Source organism: Rhincodon typus, chromosome 27 (assembly GCF_021869965.1).
Source record: "Rhincodon typus isolate 14 chromosome 27, sRhiTyp1.1, whole genome shotgun sequence".
NCBI classification, from domain to species: domain Eukaryota; kingdom Metazoa; phylum Chordata; class Chondrichthyes; order Orectolobiformes; family Rhincodontidae; genus Rhincodon; species Rhincodon typus.
The window spans coordinates 15240269-15250400 of record NC_063358.1 but is presented as its reverse complement, the minus strand read 5'-3'; the positions used below and the strand labels follow the sequence as shown (position 1 = coordinate 15250400).

The window sequence follows — 10132 nt, the reverse complement described above, 5'->3', positions numbered from 1 at the left end:
GACGTTTCGGGCCTAGACCCTTCATCAGACCCTTTTCTGATGAAGGGTCTAGGCCCGAAATGTCAGCCTTTCTGCTCCTATGATGCTGCTTGGCCTGCTGTGTTCATCCAGCCCTGCACCTTGTTGTCTCATAATTTTTGCCAGACCCTTTCTGGAATTGACAACAAAATCAGAAATTGCTGGAAAAACTCAGCAGGTCTGTCCAGTTCTGAAGAAGGGTCACTGGAACCGAAACATTAACTCTGATTTCCCTCCACTGACACTGCCAGACCTACTGAGCTTTTCTAGCCATTTCTGTTTTGTTTCTAATTTCTAGCATCTGCAGTTTTTTTATTTTTCCTTTCTGGAATTGCTCAGTTGTGACAAGGGATTTTATCACTGTACTTTCCTGAGGTTCCAGTTGCCTGCCACTTCAATACACCACCGTGTTCCCTGGCCAACATCCCTATCTCAGGTTTGCTGCAGTGCTCCTGTGCAGCTCAGTGCAAGCTAGAAGAACAGCACCTCATTTTCCACTTGGGGACTCTATAGCCTTCTGGACTCAGTATTGAATTCAACAATTTTAGAGCTTGAGGCACTTTCCCACATGATCTTACCCAGACCCCCACACATCAGGCCTTGTTATCATATGGTCTGCTAGTACAAACCACCCATCATTAGCCACTAATAGTTCCAATTAGTAGCTATTCATTCTCCCAGGCTGACTGTTATCCACTCCTTTAACTGTCCAAAGGTCTTCTCTCTCTTGCAGTTCTATTTCCACCTATCATTTACTCTTTACCTCCTCATCCCACCCTATCTTCTGCGTACAAACAATTTTTTTCCTAGCTACAATCAGTTCTGAGGAAGGATCTCGAAATGTTAACTCTGATTTCTCTCCATTGATGCTGAGCTTTTCCAGCAATTTCCATTTTTGTTTCTTTCCTATTGTGCTTGTGTTTTGCTGTCTTCATATGAGGCACATAATCTTCTCCTAGCCATCTCTGAGAGGCCCTAGGGGTAACAAGGAAATGTCAGTGTTTAAATTTTCACTAACTGCCTCTCCCAGCTACTTTGGTAGTTCCAGATTATTTTTGTGTAAAGAAATACTTCCTGACAATTAGGCCTAACCAGTCCAGATCTAAATTTAAAGTTTTACCACTAAATTAAAACAAAGAACTGCGGATGCTGGAAGTCTGAAACATACAAAAACAAAAAAAAAATGCTGGAGAAACTGAGCAGGTCTGGCGGCATCTGTGGAGAGAAAAAAGAATTAACATTCTGAAAACTGAAGAAGGATCACTGAACTTGAAACATTAATTCTGTTTTCTCTCCACAGATGTTGCCAGGCCTACTGAGTTTCTCCAGTAATATCTGTTTTGTGTATTGATGCTTTACCATCTTGTTCTTGACATCCCACACGAGACAATCATCCAGTCAATCTACCCTACCAATTTCTCTAATTATTTTAAACACCTTATCGAGAACACACTTTAACCTTCTATATATAAGGGAAAAAGAAACTAGCCTATGCATCCAGTCCTCATAATTCAACGCACACGTCTCTGGTTTCAAACTAAGAATGGGTCTGCTGGAAGAAAAAACAGTACTAGGACTTAGATTAAAAAAATGAAAATTAGCTTGGCCCACATCATATTCGCTTCCAGCATGGTCATTTACAATAATCCATGAATAACCATGGGCATCTCTCTCCCCATTGGGGAATTTGGTTATCAAAATGAGACAAGGCAATGGGGAAGGTATCCATGAATCACCACAGGCATTTCATGGATTGAACCCATGCTGTTGGCATAATTCTGCCCCACACTCTGTGCTAATTAATCCATGATGTTTCAATTTTAAAATTTTTAACCCTGTTTTCAAATTTCTTCATAACCTCACCCTTACCCTTACCCCTGTACCTCCATCAGTCCTACCAGACCCTGGGATTTCTGTGGTACATCAGTTTTGCCCTGCTATGTAACCCAATTTTAATCACTCCACAATCACTTCATGTTTTCAGCTACCTGGGCCCTAAATCTTTGGAGTTCGCCAACAGTCCTGATTGGGACCCAAATCCTCAAAATTAAAACCTGAAACAGCAAGTGGGAGGGAGAGTTGAAGCATTGACAAAGATTAACAATCGTCCCAATGCATCTGGAATTACCCCATGTAATGTTTTTCAAGTGTTACAGTCAGAAATCTGCAGATCTAATTACTGTAACTGGGTAGGAATCAGTGCGCTCTGTTTTTGTAAATACAAAGCTACTCCTGTAGCAACTGGATAACTTTCAGTATTCCCTGGGTATGACAGGGTATCTCCAATTCTAGAATGGTGTCAAGACTTATCCTGCTTCCTATTATGATCGTTGTCTGGCAAGTAATCTGTGTGATTCAGTAGATAATTTTCTTGTGAAATGCCACAGAATGCTTTATCACATTAGCAGAGCTATATAAAATAAATTAGTTGCTGTTGTACTTATGTGTGCATTTGGTGAGAAAAGATGAAGAGGGAAAATTAAACAAAGGGCGTTGTTTTAATTCTAGGAGTGGTGTTCGGGTGGAAGGATAGAGATGTGATTTAGAAACTCGCTGACTATCCAGGAATTAGAGGGAAAAACTTTGGAGGGTTTGGAGACCAGCAGTAATGGAGCAGTTGAAGGTGATGGGTGGGGAGTCGGGTGGTGAAGGGAGTGGAGAGGAAAACAAGTTGGAGATGAGTCTGTTAAATCCCATTGACTGCTGTAATATGCTGGAATTAATAACTAGATGCCAATAGCTAGACTCTCTCACCTGTGATGTCTGATCACATGGGAAGGGGAGCTGCTGGACGGATGTTTGATTGAATCTGGCTCCATGTCCATTCCCTCTCATTTCTCACACTGCTGCAGGTTTCTCCGAGGTCCATACACAGTAGCAACTTCCAAAATGTGTCCACATGCTGCTCGGTGAGGGCCAAAGCCTTCAAGGGGCTGCGCAGCTTAGAGAAAACATTAAGCTCTGCCTAATTCCTCTGTACATTCTGAGTAATGGATAAATGCTCATCTATTTGCATGGTGTCATGTCTGTCAGTCCAAGGCTCCGAGAACCTTTCCTTGATATTTCCACCCAAGGAAAGTGGTGGGAAATCTCGCCTACTGATTACAGTTGAACAATGGGTTAGATTGGGGAGTGCTCCCATCATCAGCTGGTGAGTGTGAAGGTGGATTCACAGCAGGAAAGACCATCTATTGTGGGGCATGGAGGAGCTCTCCTCAGTTTCTTTCATATCTCACAAGGAAAATAGCAATTTAAAAATGTATCCTTCAAGATCTCTCCTAGCACCAATTCACTCCCTTGCTGGGTTGGGTGCCTCACGTCACCAAGTTGTTGACACAGATGAACCTTTAGGACACCTTCAGGGCTCAACTTAAGCATGTTACAAATAACACACGTCTGCAATGAAAACCGCAGCCAATCAGCTCCAAGGTCTATCAACCTGGGATTGCAGTCCCAAAACTAGATGTGGATAGAACCCATCGCAATATTTTGTCATGGTTTAATAAGGAAAGGCAAAAGCCTGACAGTTTGGCAGTTCAAAGAGAATCCAGCATATCCAGTTATATTACCATTGGAGCAATACTGTCAGCATGGCCGAGTCAAAAGTCTAAGGCAAGCACTGGGGAGTTAATGTCTTGATGCAAGTGGCTCTACAGCCCAGGCGTGGTTCACTAGCTAGCATCACAACCACTGACTCAGAAGGTGCCAGTTCAAGTGCAATTAAAAAAGTACTTACATACAAAATTAAATTTCTGGTGTCATTCAAAGAAAAGCAATGGATTTCTCAGGTATCCTGACCAATATTTGATCTTCAATCAACTTCTCAAGTACAAATTGTCTGGTCGTTATTCTCATAGTTGTTTGTGGAATCTTGCTGTGCAATTTAGCTGTCACGGGGGCTATTAGACAAAAGCATTCCATTAGCTGTGAAATCTACGAGTTGCCTTGAGGCTGTGAGAGCTGCTAGAGAAATGGATGTCCTTTTTCAGGATTGTTATACTCTTCAGTCACAGTTTGTGTTTGCGAATGGTAGATTTGCACTTTGAAAAGAAAGAAACAAATACTTTGATTGAAACTGAGAGTTTCATGTAAAGGGGTGATTTCGCTATTTTAAAGGGGCAATGTTCCTCTAATAAACCTGATGGCAGCACAACCAAGGCTTTGCACCGTTCACGGGGAAACCCCACAATCTGGAAATGAAAGTCACAGCGGTGAATTTTATGCAAACATGTGTAAGTGCCATAGTTGTTGCCCATTGCTAAGCCTGGTGATTCTCCACTGCTCAGCACAGTGGCAGCCACTGCTCACTCTAGTCATGGCCACTGCCCAACACAGTGTCGGTCATTCACAGACAGTGATGGTTACTGCCCACCTGTATGATCATGACTGCCGGACACTGTGATTCTCTACTGCCAAACCAATGATTGTGTACTGCCCACATTAATGATGGCCTGTTGTTCCTCATAAGTGAGTGTGAGTGTGACAATGTGAGCATCTATGTGAGTGAATGTATGTGTGCATCTGTGTTTGTGTGTATTATAAAGGGCAGTATTCCTGTGAAATTGTCTATTGGGTGTCTTTAATGTTTCTATATTTTAGGAATTGCCTTAAAGTGTCTGGAATCTGTCCATAAATGTCCAGTGATGTGGAGGTGCCGGTGTTGGACTGGGGTGGACAAAGTCAGAAGTCACACAACACCAGGTTATAGTCCAATAGGTTTATTTAAAATCATAAGCTATTGGAGCGCTGCTCCTTCGTCAGGTGAAGTCCACTTTAAATAAACTTGCTGGGCTATAAACTGGTGTGATGTGACTTATGACAATTGTATAGAACTAGTTTACCCACGTTCAATTCATTTTTTTTCGTACGACGCTGAATTATAGGGGAAGAATTTGCTCTGTGTTGCACCATTTTTTCACCTGAAACTATTTTGTGAGCTGTATCCTTTACCTGAAGACCTTGGACTATGTCTGTGCACCTCAGACAGGTGTGAGGCTTCTCGTCGGCAGGGTAGATAGTTGGGATTAGGGGAGGATTCTGCAATATCTGGACAGGAAGGTGTGTAATCTCAGAAACAGTTGGTGAGAGCAGTATAACCCTAAAAACATCTGGGGAGAAGTGATATGAAGCCACAAGCAGCACACCACGGCAAAAAGAATGAGATCCACAGAGGACATGAGTGGGTGGATTTATGATACATAGAGCAATGATGGTTTCTGCATGAAATTCCCTCAACGCCCTGACAGAATAAATTTCTGTGAAAAATCTGCTGATCTCATGAGCAAGCAAAGCATATTTCATCACTGCCAGGAAGAGTGCTGTGACATACTTTGCTGAATATCCTGCCTTTTTCCCATCCAGGAGAAGAAGAAGCCCTTATCAGGAACACCAAAATTACTTAATGGCCTCTCCCTCTAGCCACACAATTGATACTGAGCAAGGGTGTGGGGAGAAGCAACAGAGTGTGGCCGAAACATCAGCCTTCCTGCTCCTCGGATGCTGCTTGGCCTGCTGTGTTCATCCAGCTCTGCACCTTGTTATCTCAGTGTGTGGGATGTTTGACCCGGAATTCAAAAGGAATGTTATTCTTTGGATACAACTCCTGAGGCTAATAGGACTGAGTCACAGTCTAGGGGAACAAAATACATAGCATGTAGTTGATCAGTTAAGTGGAAAAGGTCTTTTGTTTCAAAAGCCTTTTTATTTCAAAAGTCTATTTTTATATTCAAAAACCAGGACTGTCAAGCCATTTATGAAATTGTTCAGCCAAAACATTTTTTAATCTCAGGTTGCTTTATACTCATTGAGAGTTGGAACAAAACTCTTTAAATTCACAATATGACTACAATTGAAAGTAAGCTGGGAAAAAATTTGTTGATGTCTCCATTGTCTTGTACCATTTCCACAATCCTGTTTAACCGCCATTCCCTGTTCTTATTGGCCTATATCACTTTCTTGCCCAGCAAGACATCAAGTTTAAACTTCTTAAGATTTTTATCATTGTGAAATTCCTCCCAGGCCTTGTCCCTCATGATCTCTCCAAACTCGTTCAGCATTACAATCCTTTGAAATCTCTGCATTCTTCCAATTCTGACCTCTTGCACATGTCCAGTTTTAATAACATTGGTGGCCATGCCTTCAATTCCCATGACTCCAGAATTCCCATTCTAAACCTCTTTGCATTTCTCCTCCTCCAAGACCTTTCTTAGAACCTAACTCTTTGACTAAGAGTTTAGCTGTGTGTCCTAATCTCTTTATGTGACTTGCGGTCAAATTGATACTTGATAACTTTTGCAAAGCAGTCTAAAGCATTTTACATCATTAAAGGAATTGCAAGTCGTTTCACCTTTCAGCTGTTGAAGCCTCCAAAAATGATTGGTCACTTTCCTCCAGTCAATACCCCATGGGACTGGTGAATGTGAGCCCAGCAACAATGCCAATGATGTTTTCACCCTGAGACCCTGATTTCCACATTACAAGCAGCCTAGTGCTCAAATCAAGTAAGGACACTGGATGCCATTTGGACCTTTTCAAAATGGCAGCAGCCCCTGACCCACCTAGACTTTACTCATAAATTTGCTAGTTGATGGACCAATCAAGATGTACCGCAGTGACTTTTTACTCATTACTATGCCATAATTCTAGTTTAATGCATTCCTGGAGATTTGATCATGTGGCAATTGATCACTTTGTATCGTATAGGCCTATAGCCCACAATTACTAATTTTTACAATTTTATTTCTTTTGCATTTTACTTCTGTTTTGCTCTTGATTTTAGGAGAAACGGTATTGAATTATTTTCTTAGAGTATGACTTTGTAGACATGGAACTATCAATCCATTACATAATCACTAATGAACAATATGTAATGGAACCTACGAGGGAGCAAGCTATCCTAGATCTAGTCCTGTGTAATGAGACAGGAATAATTAATGATCTCACAGTTAGGGATCCTCTCGGAAGGACCGATCACAGTATGGTCGAATTTAAAATACAGATGGAGCGTGAGAAGGTTAAATCCAGTACCTATGTCCTGTGCTTAAACAAAGGAGACTATGAAGGAATGAGGGAGGAGCTAGCTAAGGTAGAATGGGAGCAAAAACTTTATGGTGGGTCAATTGAGGAACAGTGGAGGACTTTCAAAACGATTTTTCACAGTGCTCAGCAGAAGTATATTCCAGTGATAAGGAAGAACTGTAGGAAAAGAGAGAGCCTGCCATGGATGTCTAAGGAAATAAAGGAAAGTATCAGACTAAAAAAAACACATACAAAAAAGCAAAGAGTTGTGGGAAACTAGTAGACTGGGAAATCTTTAAAGGCCAACAGAAAGCCACAAAAAAAGTTATAAAGAAAAGTAAGATAGATTATGAGAGTAAACTAGCTCAGAATATAAAAACAGGCAGCAAAAGTTTCCATAAATATGTAAATCGTAAAAGAGTGGCGAAGGTAAACATTGGTCCTTTAGAGGATGAGAAGGCCAATTTAATAACTGGGAATGAGGAAATAGCCGAGACACTAAACAGTTATTTCGTGTCGGTCTTCACAGTGGAAGACACAAATAACATGCCGAAAACTAATGGCAAGAAGGTTATAGCAGATGAGGTCCTAGAAATTATCATTATCACTAAGGAGGCAGTGCTGGGCAAGCTAATGGGGCTAAAGATAGACAAGTCTCCTGGCCCTGATGAAATGCATCCCAGGGTACTAAAAAAGGTGATGGGGGAAATAGCAAATGCACTAGTAATTATTTACCAAAATTCACTGGACTCTGGGGTGGTTCCCGCAGATTGGAAAACAGCCAATGTGATGCCACTGTTTAAAAAAGGAAGTAGACAAAAAACAGGTAACTATAAGCCAGTTAGCTTAACTTTGGTAGTGGGAAAAATGCTTGAATCTATCATTAAGGAAGAAATGGCAAGACATCTGGATATAAATTGTCCCATTGGGATCACCCAGCATGGGTTCATGAAGGGTAGGTCATGTTTAACTAATTTGGTGGAATTCTTTGAGGACATTACTTGCATGGTGGATAATGGGAACCTGTGGATGTGGTGTATCTGGATTTCCAGAAGGCATTTGACAAGGTGCCACACCAAAGGCTGCTACATAAGATAAAGTTGCACGGTATTACAGGTAATGTATTGGCATGGATAGAGGATTGGTTGACCAGTAGAAAGCAAAGAGTAGGGGTAAATGGGTGTTTTTCTGGTTGGCGGTCAGTGGCTAGTGGTGTGCCTCAGGGATCAGTGTTGGGACTGCAATTGTTTACAATTTACATAGATGATTTGGAGTTGGAGACTAAGCGTGGTGTGTCAAAATTTGCAGATGACACTAAGATGAGTGGTAGAGCAAAGTGTGCAAAAGACACTGAAAGTCTGCAGAGGGATATAGATAGTCTAAGTGAGTGGGCAAAGGTCTGGCAGATGGAGTACAATGTTGATAAGTGTGAGGTCATCCATTTTGGTAGGAATAACAGCAAAATGGACTATGTTTTAAATGGTTAAAAATTGCAGCACGCTGCTGTGCAGAGGGACTTGGGTGTCCTTGTGCATGAATCGCTAAAAGTAGGATTGCAGGTGCAGCAGGTAATTAAAAAGGCAAATGGAATTTTGTCTGCCATTGCTAGAGGGATGGAGTTTAAAAACAGGGAGGCTATGCTGCAGCTGTATAGGGTTCTGGTGAGGCCACACCTGGAGTACTGTGTGCAGTTTTGGTCTCCTTACTTGAGAAGAGATATACTAGCACTGGAGGGGGTGCAGAGGAGCTTCACTTGGCTGATTCCAGAGTTGAGAGGGTTGAATTATGAGGAGAGACTGAGTAGACTGGGATTATACTCATTGGAATTCAGAAGAATGAGGGGAGATCTTACAGAAACATATATGATTATGAAGCGAATAGATAAGGTGGAGGCAGGGAGGTTGTTTCCGCTAGCAGGTGAAACTAGGACTAGAGGGCATCACCTCAAAATAAAGGGAAGCAGATGTAGGACTGAGTTCAGGAGGAACTTCTTCACCCAAAGGGTTGTGAATCAGTGGAATTCCCTGCCCAGTGAAGCGGTTGAAGCTACCTCGCTGAATGTTTTTAAGGCAAGGCTAGATACATTTTTGAACAGTAAAGGAATTAAGGGTTATGGTGAGTGGGCGGGTAAGTGGAGCTGAGTCTCCAAAAGATCAGCCATGATCTTATTAAATGGCGGGGCAGGCTCGAGGGGCTGATGGCCTACTCGTGCTCCTAGTTCTTATGTTCTTATGTTATTAACTGTGGATCTACAGCATCCTCAGTTCTTTGTTTTATTATTAACTGTGGACATTTTTAACCAAGGGCAACTGTACTTACCGTATTCAATAACCCTTGAACTACCAGCCAGAACAATGAATAACCTTGCAGATATGTTGGCTAACTATGGTGTGGAGTCAGGAGATGGAACTTGACAGGCAGACTTTCTAACCTGGGAACCACCAACAAAAGGATGCATGAACAGCCTGAGCTCTGTGGTGCAAGCCTAGCAGTGCCTGTGAGAAGAATTTGGTAAACACTCATGGTTTTCAGACTGTTGTTTCAATAAGTCTGGGTGAGGGCCATGAAAGGTTGGAACGGAGCCAGGAATTAGGACTGAAAGGGAGGATTCCCCCAGCATTCACTGCTGCAGCTGAAGTGGATGTGTCAACCATTCAAGACCACAGAAGAAAGAATGTCAACAGTGACTGACCAAAAATTCCATCCCCGTGTTAAAGTATTCAGAGACTTGGTGAAGTATGTACCAAGGGGAAATCCACCACTTTACGGAGCTCTCATGTACAAACTAATTTGGAATTACCATTTGCGGTTTAATGTTGTCTTTTTTTCCTTACTTCCTATGTATAGAATTTTTTATCTTCCTTTCTTTGGCTTAGATAGAGCCGCCTTGCCTTTCTTCCCCTTTTTAATCATTTATAATTGCTTAGCAATTGTTTATTAAAATTATTGTTCAAACACATTTGTTCATATTGAGTCACTAATTCTATTACATCTAAATTACAGCTCTGAATTTAAGTGAGGATACTGTGCAGCAGTGTAAAGAATTCATTTTATCCAATGTGTCATCAGATGGAGGGAGCTGTAACAAACTTCTCTT

The 10132-nt window shown here is 41.7% G+C and overlaps 1 long non-coding RNA gene across 1 annotated transcript in view; it reads left to right on the top strand.

Annotated features, from left to right (window-relative positions):
- Positions 1–9931, top strand: part of LOC125486292 — a 44381-nt gene extending 34450 nt beyond the window's left edge. Inside the window, exon 3 of the long non-coding RNA XR_007264977.1 lies at positions 9340–9931. This is a non-coding gene — a long non-coding RNA (uncharacterized LOC125486292). The remainder of the gene's footprint in view (positions 1–9339) is intronic.
- Positions 9932–10132: the final 201 nt, after the last annotated feature.